General features: G+C 40.6%; 1 protein-coding gene and 1 non-coding gene across 3 annotated transcripts in view; both read right to left on the bottom strand.

Moving 5' to 3' along the window:
* Positions 1–19963, bottom strand: part of FGF13 (fibroblast growth factor 13) — a 540850-nt gene that overhangs the window by 154414 nt on the left and 366473 nt on the right. The gene's annotated exons all lie outside the window — the stretch shown is intronic.
* Positions 10397–10467, bottom strand: TRNAE-UUC (transfer RNA glutamic acid (anticodon UUC)). The gene has a single exon. It is a non-coding gene; the product is annotated as a tRNA-Glu (tRNA).

Here is a 19963-nt window from a genome sequence, read left to right as displayed (position 1 = left end):
GGGAAGTCAGCACAACTGGACTAAACCAAAGCTAAGAAGTTTCCTGAATACAATCAAACACTTTGAGGGACAGAGTAGCAGGGGTAGGGGCATTGGTGTATTAATAGGGACCAGTGAACTAAAATAAGAAGTTCAGAAATAGACTCAAGTACATATGGAACTTTAGTATATAATAAAGGTGACATGATAAATAAATACATGGTGCTGGGACAATGATTAGCCATTTGGGAAATGATAAATTATTATACACACTTCACACCATACCTCACAATGCATTCCAAATGGATCTGGAATCTAAATGCAAAATGAAAACAATCAAGCACTGGAAACAACATGGGTGAATTTCTCTGCTGGGTGTAAGAGACAGGAATTTCTAACTAACAATCCAAATCCAGCTGCAAGAAAACTACTGATCTGAATACATAACAATAAAAAAAAAAAGCTCATCCTTGTAAAAAAAAAACCATAAAAAGCTAGAAGTACCATGTGATTCAGCGATCCCACTCCTAAGTACGTACCCTAGAGAAATACGAGTCATCACATGAATAGACATGCACACCCATGTTCATTACAGCACTATTCACAATAGGAAAAAGACAGAAACAACCTAAGTGCCCGTCAGTGGATGAATCAATAAACTACGGTACATACACACAGTGGAATACTGTGCAATAATAAAGACTAATCATGAATCTGCAAAATATTTCACAACATGGATGAATTTGGAGGACATTATGATGAGTGAACCCCCATGTGTCTGTCACTTTGTCATACTGTGGGGGCTTGCATGTTGCTGTGACACTAGAAGCTATGCCACCAGTATTCAGATACCAGCAGGGTCACTCATGGAGGACAGGTTTCAGCTGACCTTCCAGACTAAGACAGACTAGGAAGAAGGACCCGGCAGTCTACTTATGAAAAGATTTAGCCCATGAAAACCTTATGAATAATAGCAGAACATTGTCTGATATAGTGCCGGAAGATGAGCCCCTCAGTTTGGATGGCACTCAAAATGAGGGTCAGTGAAAAAGAGGAAGACCCTTGTCTTAGTCATCTAGTGCTGCTCTAACAGAAATAACACAAGTGGATGTCTTTAACAAAGAGAAATTTATTCTCTCACAGTCTAGTAGGCTACAAGTCCAAATTCAGGGCATCAGATCCAGGGAAAGGCTTTCTCTGTCAGCTCTGGGGGAAGGTTCCTGTCATCAATCTTCCCTTGGTCTGGAAGCTTCTCTGCACAGGAACCTTAGGTCCAAAGGACGCACTCTGCTCCCGGCACTGCTTTCTCGGTGGTATGAGGTTCCCATGTGTCTCTGCTTGCTTCTCTCTTTTATATCTCAAAAGAGATTGGATTAAGACACTATCTAATCTTGTAAACCTCATCAGTGTAACTGCCACTAAACCATCTTATTAGATCATTGTGACGGAATTTACAACACATAAAGAAATCACATCAGATTACACAATCATACAATACCGGGAATCATGACCCAGCCAAGTTGATACACACATTTTTAGGGGGACATAATTCAATCCATGACAACCCTCAATGAGACGGATTGACACAGTGGCTACAACAATGGGCTTAAGCATAACAACGATTGTGAGGATGGCAGAGGACCTGGCAGTGTTTCGTTCTGTTGTACATAGGGTCGCTATGAGTTGGAACCCACTTGATAGCACCTAACAACAGCAATATGCTGAGTGAAATAAGTCAATCATAAAAGGACAAATATTCTATGAGACCACTATCATAAATAGTCAAGAAAAGTTTTACGCACAGAAACATTTTTTGATGGTTACCAGGGATGGGAGGGGGAGGGAGGGTATTACTCGCAAGCAAAATTTTGCTGAAGACCATTCAAAAGTGGTTGCAGCAGTATATCGACGGGGAACTGCCAGAAATTCAAGCCGGATTTAGAAGAGGACGTGGAACCAGGGATATCTTTGCTGATGTCAGATGGATCCTGGCTGAAATCAGAGAAAACCAGGAAGATGTTTACCTGTGTTTTATTGACTATGGAAAGGCATTCGACTTTGTGGATCATAATAAATTATGGATAACATTGCAGAGAATGGGAATTCTGGAACACTCAATTGTGCTCATGAGGAATCTGTACATGGATCAAGATGCAGTCGTTCGAACAGAACAAGGGGATACTACGTGGTTTAAAATCAGGAAAGGTGTCCATCAGGATTGTATTCTTTCATCATACCTATTGAATCTGTATCCTGAGCAAATAATCCGAGAAGCTAGACTACATGAAGAAGAACAGAGCATCAGGATTGGAGGAAGACTCATTAACGATCTGCGTTGTGCAGATGACACAACCCTGCTTGCTGAAAGTGAAGAGGACTTGAAACTCTTACTGATGTAGATCAAAGACTACAGCCTTCAGTATGGATTACACCTCAACATAAAGAAAACAAAAATCCTCACAACTGGAAAATAAACAACATCATGATAAACAGAGAAAATATTGAAGTTGTCAAGGATTTCATTTTACTTGGATTGACAATCAACACCCATGGAAGCAGCAGTCAGGAAATCAAAAGACGCATTGCACTGGGCAAATCTGCTGCAAAAGACCTCTTTAAAGTGTTGAAAAGCAAAGATGTCACCTTGAGGACTGACCCAAGCCATGGTGTTTTCAATTGCCTATATGCATGCGAAAGCTGGAAGATGTATAAGGAAGACCTAAGAATTAAAGCCTTTGAATTGTGGTGTTGGCAAAGAATATTGAATACACCATGGACTGCCAAAAGAATGAACAAATCTGTCTTAGAAAAAGGACAACCAGAATGCTCCTTAGAAGCAAGGATTGTGAGATTACATACTTTGCACATGTTGTCAAGAGGGATCAGTACCTGGAGAAGGACATGCTTGGTAAAGTAGAGGGTCAGTGAAAAAGAGGAAGACCCTCGATGAGATGGATTCACACAGTGGCTACAACAATGGGTTCAAGCATAGCAACAATTGTGAGGATGGTGCAGGATGGGGCAGTGTTTAGTTATGTTGTGCATAGGGTCACTGTGAGTCGGAACCGACTCGACAGCACCTAACAACAACAACAACAGAGAGTAGACACATGTTATCTTCGGTAAAGGGAAAAGCAGTACACAATATGAGGAAGTCAGCACAACATAACCAAGTAAAGAGAAGACACTGAGAGGTACACAAGAATAAAAGGCAACGAAGTTAAATACTATAACACACACAATCCTACAACAGCAGTAATAACAAACAATAATTTATGATATACGTAGATAGATATATATACTGAATAGGTGTGGGAGGGCATATCGGAATACACTCATGTGCCTATGTAGGTTTGGCTATTGATATTTCTAACATACATATTTGTATGTGCTGCGTGTATATTCATATATATAAAAGAGCACACAGGTGGCACAGTCATGGAAACAACCTAGACATAACACCTCGCAGGACTGAGTATCAGGGCATGAAGGCTGAGGACCACAGTCTTGGGAGACATTTAGGTCAACTGGCATGACAGTTCATAAAGAAAATGTACTACATCTACTTTGGTGAGTAGCATCTGGGGTCTTAAAAGCTTGTTCGCATCCATCTAAGATACAACTGTTGGACTCTTTCAGTCCAGAGCAAAGGGAGAGTGAAGAAAATCAAAGACTCAAGGAAACAATTAGTCCAAAGGACTAATGGACCACATCAACCACAGCCTCCACCAGCCTGAGGCCAGAGGAACTAGATAGTGCCCAGTTACCACTACAGACTGCTCTGACCAGGGTCACAATAGAAGGTCCTGGTTAGAGTAGGAAAAAAAGAAATGTAGAGCAAAATTCAAGTTCATAAAAAAGACCAGATTTACTGGTCTCAGAGTGACTGGAGGAACCTTTGAGACTATAGCCCTTGGACACCCTTCTAACTTGGAGCTGAAGCCATTCCCAGAGATCACCTTTCAGCTAAATAATAGACAGGTCTTGTCTTAATCATCTAGTCCTGCTATAACAGAAATACCACAAGTGGATGGCTTTAACAAAGAGAAGTTTATTCTCTCACAGTTCAGTAGGCTAGATGCTCGAATTCAGGGTGTTGGCTCTGGAGGAAAGTCCTTGTCATCAGTCTTCCCTTGGTCTGGGAGCTTCTCTGCACAGGAACCTGAGGTCCAAAGGATGTGCTGTGCTCCTGGCACTGCTTTCTTGGTGATATGAGGTCCCCGTGTCTCTGCTCTTTTATAGCTCAAAAGAGATTGGCTTAAGACGCTATCTAATCTTTTAGATCTCATTAATGTAACTGCCACTATTCCATCTCATTACATCATAGTGATAAGATTTATAACACATAGGGAAATCACATCAGATGACAAAATGGTAGACAATCATACAATACTGGAAATCATGGCCTAGCCAGGTTGATAGATATTTCTAGGGGTCACAATTCAATCCCTAACAGGCCTGTAAATAAACAATAACGTCCGTGAGGAAAGTGCTCCTTAGAAGAATTATGTTATTGTTAAGGTTGTGTGTCAACTTGTCTGGGCTAACAATCTCAGTGTTTAGCAGTTATGGTGTAGTCTGGCAGTCGTATGATGATGTGATCACTCCCATGATGACATTTGATATAATATGATCACCTCCATGATGGGACATGCTGTAGAGTAGCCAATCGTTTGAAAGGGAGTTTCCTTGGGGATGTTGCCTGCATCAAATATAAGCGGACTCTCTGGCAAGGCTCGTTGTCTTTTGTTTGTCTAACCTCCAGTTCTTGGGACTTGAGCTAGGAGCTTACATGCAGTCTTGCATACCGATCTTGAGATTCCTTGGCCTTCGCAGCCTGTGAGCAAGAGCCTTGCTGTCTGATCTGGCGATCTTGGGTTCACTAGCACCTGCGGCTATGTGAATCAGGAAAAGCTTCCAGCCTGGGATACTGCAGCCTTACCAACCACATAAGCCATTTCCTTGATCTAAATCTCTTTATATAGATATTTATACACTTTACTGGTTTTGCCTCTCTAGAGAACCCAGCCTAAGATAAGTCATCTATGTGAGACCAAAAGGGCAACATTTGCCCAAAAGCAAAGATAAGAAGGCAGGATGGCACAGGACAACCAGACAAATAGAAATGGGGAACTCAGGGCGGTAATGGGGAGAGAGCTGACACATTACGGGGAATGCAACCTATGACATGGAAAAATTTGTGTATAAACTATTGAATGGGAAACTGATTTTCTCTATAAACCTGAACCTAAACCACACACACACACAATAAAGAATGTTCATAGCAGCAAAAAAACAACAAAACAAAAGACAACTGACAAACTAGGAGAAATATACGCAACATACATGACAGATAAATGGTTAAGATACCTAATAAATAAAGCTTGTCAAAATTTGAGGGAAAAAAGACCAAAACCAGATAAAAGATAAGTTAAATCATTGAATCGATAACTCACAAAAGAGATATTAGAGTGGCCTTTAAGAATTTGAAATATGATTCACCCTCAGTGACAATAAAGGAAACACAAATTAAAACTACACCGAGATACCATTTCTCACCTATCAGGTTGGCAAAATTAAAAAGTATAACACACTCTGTAGTTGAGGCTGTGGAGAAACAGGCATTCTCAAAAAGCTAGGAATACAGACTGGAACAACCCTTCTGAAGGGAATTTGGCAATATTTAACAAAACTGTACACGTATTTACCTTATGACCCAGCAATCCCACTTAGTGGACTATACCCTGAAAATACATCTCTAAAAATATACAAGCACAAGATTGTTTATTGTAGCATTGTTTTTAATTGTAAAATATAAAAAAAAAATTATACAGTACTGGAAATCTGAAATCACGTCAAAACTTAAAATTAACAAAAAAAGTTTTTTTCCTCTAAGGATACATCTGTGCATTTATCAGAAGAATTTTCAGGACACCCACTGTCAAAACATCACTCTAACACTGCATTTTAAAAATAGAAGATCAAGGCTTTGGAAATATAGGTTAAAAGAATGTTTAACAAATCATTAATCACACTGTTGTATTCCTTTCTGGAAGAATTCAGTCAGGGAGTCAACTTCGTATACCTTGACAATTCCTACTGTGTGATGAGCACTCTAAGAAGCCCTGAATCATATTAGGGTAAAAGTGCTTTGGGTTGGTTCTGGTTATTTTTCCTTGTCTCCCTCAATCTGGTTATTAAATACCTTTTAACCCTGTTGAGCAAAGTGTAGGTATACTGCCAGGGTTGGAAAAGCATTGCTACAGACGTTTAGCTTTCATCCCTCTGTATGGGAAGGAGGACAGGCTTTAAATCCTGATTTCCTCAAGAGTTTTTTTTTACAGATAGATGTCATCAGATAGGCCAGAGAAAGAGCATAAGTTTGCCTGATTGGAATTGAAACAGTAACATGAAAATCAGAAATTCTTAAACCTTTTAAGATGCAAGGGCCACCTATGGATCTCTCAACCTCCTCTTCACAAATTGGCAAGCTAAATTTCATAACACTTTTCCACTTCTCTATAAGGAGCATAATTTCCTTTTTTAAAGAAATTATTGGTGCTGTAACAGGAGTGTTGTAGAGGCAATATGGATGGGAAATTAGGACATTTATAATCTGAAGGTCTCTTCCCACTCAAACACAACTTGATTATATGGTTTATCTCCTCTAAAAAATTTCTGATCCTTCCTCAAGAAGAGCTAATTATATGTGCTGCCTTTGTGCCTCCTTCAGCTTTGCACTTAGGCCACTGGATTGTAGTTACAGATATACACGTTTGTCTAAAACAGAGGTTGGAAACTTTTGCTGTGAAGAATGAGATAGTAAATATTTTAAGCTATGAAGGCCAGTATAATGCAAAATTAGCCATAAATGATACATAAATGGGTGGGTGTGGCTGTGTTCCAATAAAGCTATACATATAAAAACAGGTAGTGGGTTGCATTTTACCTGGGAGCCCTTCGCCAGTTTTAGCACAGTAACTGGAATCTTCAAAGTTACTCAATAACCAGTTGTTGAATGAGTGTATAGTTGACCACAGGGTCAAATTGTATGGTTATGCCTAGAGATTTCTACATATCTCCTTTCTGACAGAGTATGAATTATGGAATTAACCTTAATCATATTTGATTACTACAGCCTTCAGTATGGATTACACCTGAATGTGACAAAAACAAAAATCCTCACAACTAGACCGATAAACCACATCGTGATAAATGGAGAAATAATTGAAGTTGTCAAGGATTTCATTATACTTGGATTAACGATCGGCTTCTCTGTGCCAGTCCCTTCATTCATTAACCTCACAAAATAAAGTTTCCAATCCTTTCTACAAGATCTCTAGCCTCTCTTCCTTCAAGTTCATCTTAAAGGCATGGCTGAAGTGTGGAAGCCATGTCTAAAGTTCATTTATTGAATTTCAGTTTTAAATAACACATTAAAAGGGATGACCAAGTAGCCTTTTGGAATTAATACCTAAATGACATGGGATAGCTGATGACCACAGATTTCCTACCCGAAACAGGAAACGTTCAATAATGGAGGCTGATTCTAAACAATGTTTAAAATTAGTGCATATACTGCTTATTATTCAATTCACTGTGGAGGAAAATTATCTTCTTTTATTTTAGGAAAATCTATGTTACATTCATAATTCTCACTATAAAACTGCATATGGCATTCAAACACACTTCAAGTAATAACATGAAGGTGGGATATTGTAATTTGCACTAAAGATTCAGAAAATAACACTGACAAGTTAGCTCAAGTGTCTTATCCAAAGTAACCAATTAGGCCAAGGATAGAGCCAAGACTTGAATTCACAGCTGTTGCCACTTAATTTTGTGTTGGAGACCCTCGATTCCTTAGGATTTAATCGGTCTCTGTCTTCGGGAAACCAGTAAAACAAATAGGAATTACAGTAAAAGTTGAGAAGTGATACAGAGTATTAAATAAAGGATGAAGGGTATAAAACAAAAATTGCTTTGTTCAAGAAGTTTTCAAGTGACAAGAAGCTAGATTATCATAAAGAATTGTGAAGAGGTAATAGAAAGGATTCCTGTCCTCACAATGTCATCAGTTACAGACCAAACATCAACATTTGCTAACATTATTTTTCTTTCAATTCATTCCATTCCATTCATCTATTAAATTCTACAAACATTTACTGAGAAGGTGCATGTGCCTGGTGCAGAGCTATGTACTAGGGATGGAGAAGACAGAGCTCCCATCCTCTGGAACAGATGCAGGCAAACTTCTTCAGTAAAAGGCCACATAATAAAGATTTCAGACTTTGTGGACCCTACAGTATTGGCTGCAAATATACCACCTCTGTCACTGGAGCATGAAAACAGCCATACCAAACCCAAACCCATTGCTGCTGAGTCAGTTCCGACTCATAGCGGTAAATCTTTATGGAAGCAGAATGTCACATCTTTCTCTGGCGGAGTGGTTGGTGCGTGTAATCCACCGACCTTTAGGTTAGTAGCCGAGTGCTCAACCACTGCGCCACCAGGCCTCCTTTGAAAGCAGCCATAGACAATACAAATACAAAGAAACATGGCTTTGTTCCAATAAAACTAGACTTACAAAAACATGCAGTAGTCCCAGTCCAGCCTGTGGATAAATCTTGCAGACTACTGCTCTAAGCTCCCAAACCAGTTCATGAAACAGATTAATTCACATCTAAACATGATACAATGGTAAAAGTAGGGGGCCATTAATGCTGCCTAGGAGAAGGACTAAGGAGCCCTGGTGGCACAATGCTTAAGCGCTTAGCTGCAAATGAAGGCTGGAGGTTTGAATCCACCCAGAGGCTCCAAGGGAGAAAGACCTGGCGATCTGCTCCCTTAAAGATTTAGAGCCTAGAAAACCCTATGGGGCAGTTCTACTCCATGACAGGGGGTAGCTATGCGTCAGAATCGACTCTACATCACCTAACAACAACAAAAACGGGAGAAGGGCAAGTAGAAGGCTTTTTATAAGAAATGGCATTTGATCTGGACCCTGAACAAACAGTAGGATTTGGGAGAATTTAGCCCAAGTAAATTCACAGAGAAAGGAGGACAGGTGAGGAGTTGTAGAAGAGGCTGGGGAAGTTGACAGGGAGCAGGCCAGGGAAGGTATAGCAGGCCATTCTAAGGAAATGCAGAATGATCGGGGGATGATGGGATCCAAACTTGTGCTTAAAGAAGCAAAGGGTGCCTTGAAGATATTCCAGTTCAATTCATCCATACAATTACTCTTATGACTCCTATAACATAAGTAGTAAACATAACACCATGACCACACCTGTCACCATTATTGAGAACTTAGTGTCTGTTAGTGATATACATTGTTTGGTGAGTAGATATACATTATTTCATTTGATCCTCAAAAGAACCATACCATGTCCTTATCATCATATCCATTTAAGAAATCAGAACATCTCACCAATGGATTGTTTTTATACAGGAAACAGTTGAAGCATGAGAGTGACACTATCCCTGACAATTAGCACCAAAGTCTCCAGAGCTCCTTTACCTTGAGCATATTTATATTGGAAAAGAGATTAGCAAGTGGGAAAGAAGATGTAAGGGGGAGGAGGGACTGATGGAGATCATGACTGCGGAAGTGAGAAGAAGAATGTGATGCACATCACAAGTAGGAAGGGGGATTAACTTTGGACAGAGTGAGAAAAAACGTTTCCCGGGAGATGGAGGACAAGAGGGAGGGTGTCTACAACTATCGCTAAGTTTGAAGGTACAGAAGAGGGAAGTGGAGCGAGTTGTCCCCATATATTTTCTGCAAAATTGATGTGAGTTTTGAGTGTGCTGTCACAGTATGGGGAGAGCAATTAGAGTCAAATAACAATGTATGCATAAATTTTTGTATGGGAAAAAATAAAAATTTTTTTTAAAAAATCAAAGTAAGTTCATCTGTTGAGGTAGGCTTGGGATGTGGCAAAGGCTTGAGCTAAGTGGTAGAAGTCTGGGACATTAGCTGTGGGAAATGAAACGAGGAGACAATACGAGAAGTGTCCACTCTGATGATGTCGGTGACAAAACTGAATCTTGGCTGCTCTTTACCTCCTTACCTTCCAGTGTAAATGGCTAATAGGTATAATTGTTCTTTTAATATGTCCCTGGGTATAAATAACCTGAAAAAGTAAGAACCTAGCTAACTCTATTATTTTTGTGCACAAGTGACCTTGTTGTTATTGTTAGCTACCATCAAGTCAGCCCTCGACTTACGGCAACTCCAGGTACAACAATATTGGAATATTATGATGCATAGGGTTTTCACTGGCTGACTTCCAGAAGTAGATTGCCAGGCCTTTCTTCCTAGTCCGGAAGATACACTGAAACCTGTTCAGCATTAAAGCAACACACACATCTCCACTGACAGATGGGTGTAGATGGGTGGTGGCTACCTTTGAGGTACATTGGCTGGGAATTGAACCCAGGTCTTGCGCATGAAAGGCGAGAATGCTACCACTGAACCACCAATGCCCTCAAAACTGACCTTATGTCAGTCAAAAGTTAAGGAATAACCAGGGGTGCACAAGAGTAACAACTTCTTATTCTTAGCGTTAATAAGTATATCTTAAGTGGAGCTGTGCCAGTGATCTTTTATCTTTTTATTGTGCTTTAGATGAAGGTTTACAGAGCAAATTAGTTTCTCATTAAACAACTAATACACATATTGTTTTGTGACATTGGTTGTCAATCCCATGATGTGTCAACACTCTCCCCTTCTCGATCTTGGGTTTCCCATTTCCATTCGTCCAGCTTCCCTGTCTCCTACTGATTTCTCGTCCATGCCCCTGGGCTGGTGTGCCCATTTAGTCTCTTATATATGACTGTTTGTTTTATGGGCCTGTTGAATCTTTAGCTGAAGGATGGACCTCAGGCATGACCTCAACAATGAGTTTAAAGGGTGTCCGGGAGCCATACTCTCAGAGTTTCTAAAGTCTCTGTCAGATCAGTAAGTCTGGTCGTTTTTTGTGAGGTGATTTTTCTTAAACATTTTTCTCCAGCTCTGTCCAGGACTCTCTGTTGTGATCCCTGTCAGAGCAGTCAGTGGTGGTAGCAGGGCACCATCTAGTTGTACTAGACTCAGTCTGGGGGAGGCTGTGGTAGCTGTGGTCCATTAGTCCTTCGGACTAATCTTTCCCTTGAGTCTTTGGTTTTCTTCATGCTCCCTTGTTCCAGACGGGGTGGGACCAGCAGAGTATCTTAGACGGCCGCTCACAAGTTTTTAAGACCACCAGATGAGCCTTACCAAAGTAGGACGAAGAACATTTTCTTTAAAAACTATGTTATGCTGATTGAATTAGATGTCCCCTAAGACTGTGCAAATGAACTTGGCCATAAATACAGGGAAAATTTCACTGAATTATGACTATATTCCTTCTACACACACTCAAGAAGCCCATAATGTTATCATTTGGCCTATAAAAGGAAGGGAAAATGCATGGTTAGGATATTCTTTGCTAAAAAGCCTCTCACTGAAGATCCTTCCTTCACTTCTCCCCTAACTTTCCAGCCCATAAGGAAAAGAAACATGCTGTCTTTCTGTTTCAGTAAGCAAACAATTACATCTTGCTGCAAGGGAATTATACGCCCTCGGCTGTTAACCGAAAGGTCGGCTCTTTGAACCCACCAGCCGCTCTGCAGGAGAAAGATGTGGAGGTCTGCTTCTGTAAAGATTACAGACTTGGAAACCCTATGGGGCATTTCTACTCTGTCCTATAGGGTCGTTGTGATTAGGAATCGACAGCAAGGGGTTTGGTTTGGGTTTTACAGGATTTGCGCTTAAGAACAATGTTCGTGCTCAAACATTTTCTCCTTTGGGCTTTTTCATCAACATGCAGGTAGCTCTCAGTCCATTTCTTCTGCAGCCAGGACCACTAACCAAGGACTTGAGCAAAGTGTTCTTTAAAGAGGGTGATTCCAAGCCCAAGGAATAAGACCATGAGAGGGATGGCCTATTATGTGCAGTTAAATAAAAGTAACTCAGTGCTTTCTCTTGCCCTTGCTTGAAAGGGAAATACAGTTCTCTCATCCTTTCCCATGACAGGTCTCCATGATGAACATGCAAACCCTCTCAAAGTGGACTGCTACAGCCCAAGAACTTGACCGCTAGACTCTAATTCCCTAGGTTTTAGCCCCTGCGCTACTACTTACAAGTTGTGTGACCTCAGGTAAGTTACCTTTCTAAGCACCAATTGTCTCATCTACAAAATGGGAATTAACTCACGTATGTAAAGCACAGTGATAGGCATATGGTACATGACAAAAATGTTGGCGATCGATATTATTATTGGGTATAGTCATTGGGTGGTGTAAATGGTTAACACACTCAGCTGCTAACCAAAAGCTTTCTGGTTTGAGTTTACCCACAGGTGCCTCGGAAGAAAGACCTGGTGATCTACTTCCAAAAAAATCAGCCATTGAAAACCATAAGGATCAGAGATCTACTCTGACACACACATGGGGTTGCCAGGAATTGGAATCGACTCAACAGCAACTGGAAAGAAAGCAAAGATCACTTTTAGATCATGAAGATAAAATGATATTTTCCAGAAGTAGTTTCCAAAAAAATTGAATTCGAGACTGTAGTTGGTTTCATGGGTTCTTCATGTAGCAGCCAAACTTACATCAGGATAGTTAATCATTTAGATTTTAAACAGGGAGTTTTTAACTCTTCAGGGAATAAATCAATGGTTCAGCTACTCTGGGGCAAGTTGTGAGAGTTTCTATGAAATCGGACCCAAATGCAGGCGAGAGCAATCCATCCTCTTAGTCCCTGTCAGTTCAGCTTTCTGATTTACAAAGATCCTTTCTACAAGATCATTATATCTATCCTTTCTTACATATTTGGCTGTGACATTTCCCACAGGACCTTGATATTATACCTCTTCAGGGTTTCAGAATGATTCGTCCAATGCATTAGGTACTTTTGGGAATGAGTTTGCTATTTCTGGAAACCTCTTAAGTCTTTTAGGCTAAATGAATACCATTAGACGTGGTGTGCCTACCATGTACTAACGGCACCCAGGTGGCCTACAAGCTGGCGCGCCTCTTAAACACCTACCTCATTTCCCTATAAGTCATTTATAGTGTTCAAACAAAATCTATCCAGGAAAAAAACAAAAAATAAAGAATGGTGGCTTCCCATGCAATGCAGAATATAAAATACAGATCTAAAATACACATTTCTCAAATGGTAAAAGGGAAGACCTGGATGGTACTATTTCACAAAAATATTCTAGTCATGAAAGGCACTTTATAATCTACTGACTATTGTCCTAGGGGAAAAAGACCCCAGACTCAAATTTAATCAAAAGAGATTTTTATTAAGACAACGCAGACAAAGACATTGCAATGAGGGATCTGCCAGCGTGCACTGTGCACAAGAGACAAGCGGAATCCACTGAATCACATCGGTGTTACAGAAGGAAGTAAAGTTAAAAAATTCTGATTGGTTATTCATTAGTACATCATTGTCAAAGGCGGGAAACATAACATATGGCAATATATGATTACTTTAAAGATTCTTTGTTAGCTAGATACCACTCAGTTACTATGGTGAGGTTTCCTTGGGAACGACCTGACAACATCTGTTCTTGGCTTAGTGACCTTCAACAGGTTCCCAGGTCAGTCACAAGGAAATTGCAATACGCTCCTTTGTGAGAGCATCACTTCCCTGTAGCACAGTCTCTTTGTTGGTTAAGATAAAGTGCCCTTCCTGAAACACTCCTCCTCTAGGTAGGGAAAACAATGAAACAATGAGCTTCAGTTTGTACTCTCATTTCTTCCTGGAACTTTTCATAATGATTAACTCTGACTTTTAGCGAATGCTCACACAAAATGGATTCTAGCAATAACTATGACCTTTTAACAAACTTTTATATAAAAATGGATTCTAGCCCCTGGACCCTGCTTCAGACTCACTATTTCTGGCCAAGCACCTATATGATTTTTAAGTTCTCCTATGTCACCAGGAGCCCTGATGGAGTAGTGGTTAAGAAGTTGAGTGCTAACCAAAAGGTTGGCAGTTTGAATCCACCAGGCGCTCCTTAGAAATCCCATGGAGCAGTTCTACTCTCTCCTATAGGTTTGCTATGAGTCACAATTGACTCATTGTCAACGGGTTTGGTGTTTGGTTCGGTTTATGTCAATACGCAGCCCTGGTGGCTTTGTGGTTAAGAGCTCAGCTGCTAACCAAAACAGGATGACAGTTCAAATCCACCAGCTGCTCCTTGGAAATTCTATTGGGCAGTTCTACTCTGTCCTATAGGGTCGCTATGAGTCGCAAGCGACTCAATGGCAGTGGGTTTGGTTTGGTTTATGTAACTATATAGAATTTAAAAAATCAAATCCAAAGATGGATATTAAGGGATGGAATCAAACTACCTACCCCAAGGTAGCCGTTTCTTACTTTAGCTAATAAAATGGTTTGATCTTAGAAAGTTGTATATGAATCAGTGCTTATTTAAACATAATTTGAAATGGCCTTACAAAGCAATCTTGCAGTGGATCCATTAGTAAAATCAATAATCACTCCCAATTTACATCTTTTATAAATTTAAATGCTCATATAGCATACTACTTAAACTGGGATTTATTTATGACTCAAGAGGCCCCAGCTCAATAGCTATATACTGTAAGCAACATTTATTCCAAGATGAACATTTGAACATTTGGCACTACATTGGTATAGTAGTATATTAACGCAGAATAAACTGAAGGACTGAATTATGGTATTGGTGAAGAATATTGAATATACCACGGACTGTCAGAAGAACGGAGCCCTGGTGTCACAGTGGTTAAGAGATGGGCTGCTAACCAAAAGGTCGGCCGCTCCTTGGAAACCCTATGGGACAGTTCTACTCTTGACTTGACAGCAAGGTGTTAGGTTTTTTGGTTTTTGACCAGAAGAGTGAACAAGTCTATCTTGGAATAAATACGGCCGGAATGCTCCTTAGAAAGGAAGATGGCAAGACTTTGTCTCATGTACCTTGGACATGTTATCAGGAGAGACCAGTCCCTGGAGAAGAACATCATGCTTCGTAAGGTAGAGGGTCAGCGAAGAAGAGGAAGACCCTCAAGGAGATGGATTGACACACTGGCTGCAACGAAGGGCTGAAGCATAAAAATGATTGTGATGATGGCACAAGACCGGGCAGTGTTTTGTTCTGTTGTACATGCGGTCGCTATGAGTTGGAACTGACTTGATGGCACCTAACAACAACAACAACAAACTGGAGGACAAGTCCTAAAGTTTGTGACATCTGGATTGATGGAGTAGGATGCATATAAATCACATGGCCTCCTGTAGATCAGATTACGCTCTCTCTTCCATTGGCTACAATTTAAAATTCAGTTGGTATCAAAGAAAAAGTCTGCCAACTACCAGAGCATGTTGTGATGCTGGAAGAATTTGTATACAAGGTAGAAACGGCATTAAGAACTAATGCCCTGTGAAGTTCTAATGAAAAAAATCAGCATGTTCTATGGTCCTGGTGGCCCAGTCACAGTGACTGCAGCTTCATAGCCCTGGCCTATCGAAAGGCTCCCCTAACATGCAAAGAGGCTGAAAGAATGACGAGAGCCATGGGTATAAAAATGAAGCCAGCATGGACAGAAAATCTTTACTGGGGGTGGAGGTGGGGGTAGTATTTTGTAATTGCAAAAGAAAAAATTTGTATGCATAAAGTTAGAAAAATATAGGACTCTTCAATATTCTAATGTGTGGTGTGAATCTCCAGGACAAGGGTATGGAAAGCAGATGTTTCTCAAATATTTTTTTACTGTTGGGACCCTTTCTAGGAAGACATTTCCTTAGGGTAACATATTGGGAAATGGTGTTCTAAAGACAATTTTAACAACAACAATAACTAGCATTTATTAGGAATCCATGGGTAGTAGAAATTGTTAACACGCTCGGCTGCTAACCTACAGGTTGGAGGTTCAAGTCCACCCAAAGGCAACGGGGAAGAAAATCCTGGTGATCTGCTTGTAAAAAATGAGCCATTAATAATCCAATGGAGCAAAGTTTTACTCTGAGATGCATGGGGTCTCTATGAGTCAAAACCAACTCCATGCCAACTGGTTGTTTTTTTTAAAAGCGTTTATTAAGTGCCAGAGACAGAATCTATGAAATCCTGAACTAATTTAGAAGCACAATCCAAGATGAATCCCAGGTAGTAGTTTGGGGCAGGGGTTACTAACTGGGAAAGGCTCCCAAGGTTCATTTTTATGTGGCAGTGGCTGGACTGGCATTAGAATGGCCTGAGGGGTTAAAAAAATCATCCAGAGCTGAATCACCACCATCATGACAATGATAATACCACCCCTTTATTGATCACTTGCTATGTTCCAGGAACAGTACTCAATTCATCCTTAAGACAACCCTGTAAAGGATGTCCTATTATTCTATTGGACTCAAATTCGCCCCAAATCACCCAGATTGGAGGTAGGAGAGGTGAGTTTCAAACCCACCTGCTTGTGTTTTCCCTCCACAATTAGCTCTGTGTTCTTTCCATTCCACTCCCACTGTCTCTCATGAACACATTGGTGAAGATGTATTATGAAGGACCTGTAGGCTATCACCTAAAGTGGTTTACGCTGTAGTTAACTGCACTCAACAGAAGGCACTAGGAGGAAATGATATAAATGAACGGATTCTCACAGTTCAGAATGAAAAACACTGAAAAATACAATCAAGCACCCAAATGTTAACCCGAAGTAACTGGCAAGCAAATTCTATGTGGTGGCTAATTGCCTTGATAAAGTAATGAATCTATTGTTCACTCTGCATGTTAAAATTTCCATTAAGGCAAAACAGCACTCAAGAGACTAAGCTTATTGTGCTACACATTCTGTGAAAGGCTCTTGCTAGTATGACAAACATGCCCTTAACAGCTATGTGTAACACACAGTATTTTCCAATTCTGAGAAGTTTTATTTGGTGCAATAAGACATAATGCAAGGTTCTATTTACTCAATACGACACCCTGCCTACTTTCCAGAACAGCTCCATTGTGGTCTTCAATTTTGAAGCTTATATTGGGCATCTATTATGTGCCAGGAAAAACACATGGGCCTGCCCACTATGGACACACAAAACCCTTTAATCCTGGGCAGGAAGTGAAAAGAGCTAAGCTGGAGGGATTCGGCAAAGTGCTGGGAAATCAAGAGGGAGGTGCTGACTCCCAGAGGGTCTCAAGGGTGGGAATGTTGGAGATGAATCTGGGAAGGCAAAGGCTGAGGTTGGGTTTGAATAAGATTTTTAAGAGCTTTAAACTTGCCCAACTTTTGATTTACAGGGTAATCTACGTTGTCCACAGTAAAAGAAAAGTGAAAGTGCTGAAGATTAAAAATAAAGATACTCAATAAATCAGGGTTTCTATTTACGTTCAAACAGATTTGAATGCATACTTGTGCAACTGCCATCTTTAAAGCTAACAACAGATTTACCAATTCAGTGTTTATGTGTCTACTCTGCTATTACTCCAGAACAAATTATTGTGTAAATAGAGAATATAAACTTTAGTCACATCTTAAACAACAGTCCAACTTACCAACCTAGGTAACACCCCAGATGGAGAAGCCAATATATCAAAAGGATGCTTTTAGATCACTTATACTTCAAAATTCGAATCAAATTGTATTTTTAAGCACCAACTGCATTCCATAGGAGCCCTGGTGGCACAGTGGTTAAGCACTTGGCTGCTAACCAAAAGGTCAGCGGCTTGAGCCCATCAGCACACTTCGCGGGAGAAAGATGTGAAAGTCTGCTTCTGTAAAGATTGCAGCCTTGAAAACCCTATGGAGCAGTTCTACTCTGTCCAATAGGGTCACTATGAGTCAGAACCAACTTGACAGCAGTGGGTTTGGCTTTTTTTTTTCTTTCTTTTTTTTTTGGCATTCTATAGTTTTGCCTAACTTAAAGCCTCTGAGCCTCAATCTTATCATGTGAAATTGGATGTTACCTACATCACAGAATTTCTATGGAGATTAGAAAAACTTGAGGTGGTACCTGGCCCAGGGTGGGGCTTCAAAGAAATGATAATGATGATTGCTTCTCCTAAGTCTGATGCTGGGAACTGGGTTGAGTGGAGGAGAGAGTCCCTGCCTTTGGGTGATATTCCATGAGGTTCAACAGCCTCCATTCATATTTGCATATCACTCTGTTTTAAAAACTATTCATTAAGTTTTCTCTATCACCTAAACCTGCAGAATTCAGAATAAAGCACCCTCCATAAAAAAAACCACTGCCATTGGGTCAAGTGACTCTGTAGGACAAAGTAGAATTGGCCCCTAGAGTTTCCAAGGCTCAGCTGGTGGATTTGAACTCCTCACCTTTTGGTTTCCAGCTGAGCTCTTAACCACTGCACCACCAGGGCTCTGGAATTCAGAATAGTTAAAGAAATATTAGAGCAGCAATTGCTGTAATTCCATGGACGATAGTTGTTGTTAGTTGGCCGGCAAATTGATTCCAACTTATGGCGGCCCATGTGTTGCAGAGTACAACTGTGCTTTGTAGGGTTTTCAAAGTGGTGAACTTTCAGAAGCAGAATGTCAGCTCTGTCTTTATGGTGCCTCTGGGGGCATTTGAACCGCTAATCTTTCGGCTATCTGCTAGTAGTGGACTGTTTAACCGTTGGTGATAAAAGCCTACCACCTAAAAACAAGTTGGGAAATTTGGCAAACTCTGTACTTTTAGATAGATAAATAAACATCCAATCATTGTAGCCAACATATATCCAGGAATAATTCACACACTGTGAACCTGAGGATTTTTATTCAACATTATGCAGAACTAGGCAAACATGGGAGTGGATGGATGGCAAATTTGATGTGTGTGACAAGTCCTCCTGCTCTATGTACTTCTCCACAGGGGAAACCATAGTGAATCAGTGGGTTGCCACATGGAAACTAGAAAAATACAAGTATTCTTGGCTCCTTTCAAAAGAGAGCCTCCCCCATACTTATCACCTTGTGTCTGGAAGGAAAGAAAAGGGCTATAGGAAGAGAGCTTAATGCAAGACAGCTCCAAGATGGGGAATGGTGAGTTGAGAAGTGATGTGACTATGGCTGTAAATCAGGAAGTAGAGGTGTGGGGGTCCAGTGGCTGGAGAGCTGGCATATCAGTGAAAGCATTTTTTCTCTCTCCTCCCCAGCTTCTGTCTTTCTGTCTGTGGTGAGGTGAACCACAAAGAGCTCTAGCTCTAAAATGGACACATAAAGGGATGTTCCTCATATCAGGATCATGACAGTACCAGGTCCCTGAAGTCAGGGTTGGTGGCACTAAACCAAAACCGAACCAAACTCATTGCTGTCGAGTCGATTCCAATTCACAGTGACCCTACAGGACAGAGTAGAACTGCCCCATAGAGTTTCCAAGAAGTGCCTGGTGGATTCGAACTGCCAACCTTTTGATTGGCAGCCATAGCACTTAAACAGTACACCACCAGGGTTTCCTGGTGGTACAAAAGGAGGAGTTAAAGGGGACACCAATGGGCAAGCATGCTTACCTCCTAATCTTCCTCAAGGTGGGTCCTGAGAGTCTCGCTTATGGAGATGGTTCAGTGCAGTTTAGACAAAACGATTTGGGTTTGAACCCCAATTCTGTTTTCTAATGGAGCATATTATCTATGAAATGAAGATAGTCAGGCCCTATGAAAATGTTCTTTTTTCTTCAACCCATCCTGACACCAGCCCCAGTTACCCCAGTTTTAACAAGAATCTGGAATAGGAGAAGCCATGACCATGGCCATGAAGCCCTCAGGTTTTGAACATTGAACTGCATAGCTCAAGCCAGCAAAAACATGAAACTTCTATGAATCAGGCTTCTACAATATCTATCAGTCCAATTTCCATTCTGATTATGCATTTATTAAGTTGTTAAGAAATCTAGGAATAAATCAAGTCTTGTTTTGAACCATTCCAAGATTTTTAAAACAACAAGTGATTTCAGTACCCACTGAATCGAATA

This window comes from Trichechus manatus, unplaced genomic scaffold (genome assembly GCF_000243295.1).
Source record: "Trichechus manatus latirostris isolate Lorelei unplaced genomic scaffold, TriManLat1.0 scaffold00079, whole genome shotgun sequence".
Taxonomy (NCBI): Eukaryota; Metazoa; Chordata; class Mammalia; order Sirenia; family Trichechidae; genus Trichechus; species Trichechus manatus.
This window is presented reverse-complemented; position numbering and strand designations above follow the sequence as displayed.